Source organism: Saprolegnia diclina (assembly GCF_000281045.1).
Source record: "Saprolegnia diclina VS20 unplaced genomic scaffold supercont1.9, whole genome shotgun sequence".
Lineage (NCBI taxonomy): Eukaryota > Oomycota > Saprolegniomycetes > Saprolegniales > Saprolegniaceae > Saprolegnia > Saprolegnia diclina.
In genome coordinates, this window is record NW_008246076.1 from 995,676 (window position 1) to 996,120 (window position 445).

A 445-nucleotide genomic window follows, 5' to 3' on the forward strand; every position below is an offset into this window, starting at 1 on the left:
TCTCCTCGGCGTCAAATTCAACAACGTCGCCTAGCTCAGGCGCTTGGCGCTTGGCCTCAAGAGCTGCGCGGCGCAGATGAAACGCTTGCCTGCCGCGTCGCACCATGGATCGGTGGTGAAAAATGGCGATGCGAATCACTTTCGTAGCCCGGGGCATACTATCCACGTCAGCCTGCCACGTCACTTTGACCATATCGGGCGTCGGGCGTTGGCTCTGTCATGGCAATCGATGCGACTGGAAGCTGGCGGGTTGAAGAATGACCGCGATGGCGGCTAGAACGACTAGGGTTGCGGTTGCGAAACAGTTACTAACCGTTCAATTCGTAGCCGTTACGGCTTGGTCGACCAGGTATTCTTTACGATATATCGAACGAAGAACAGATATTGCGCGCGCAATCCGCGACCGATGTTTCAGTGGTGGGCGACAAAGGCAGTAGGCAAACAC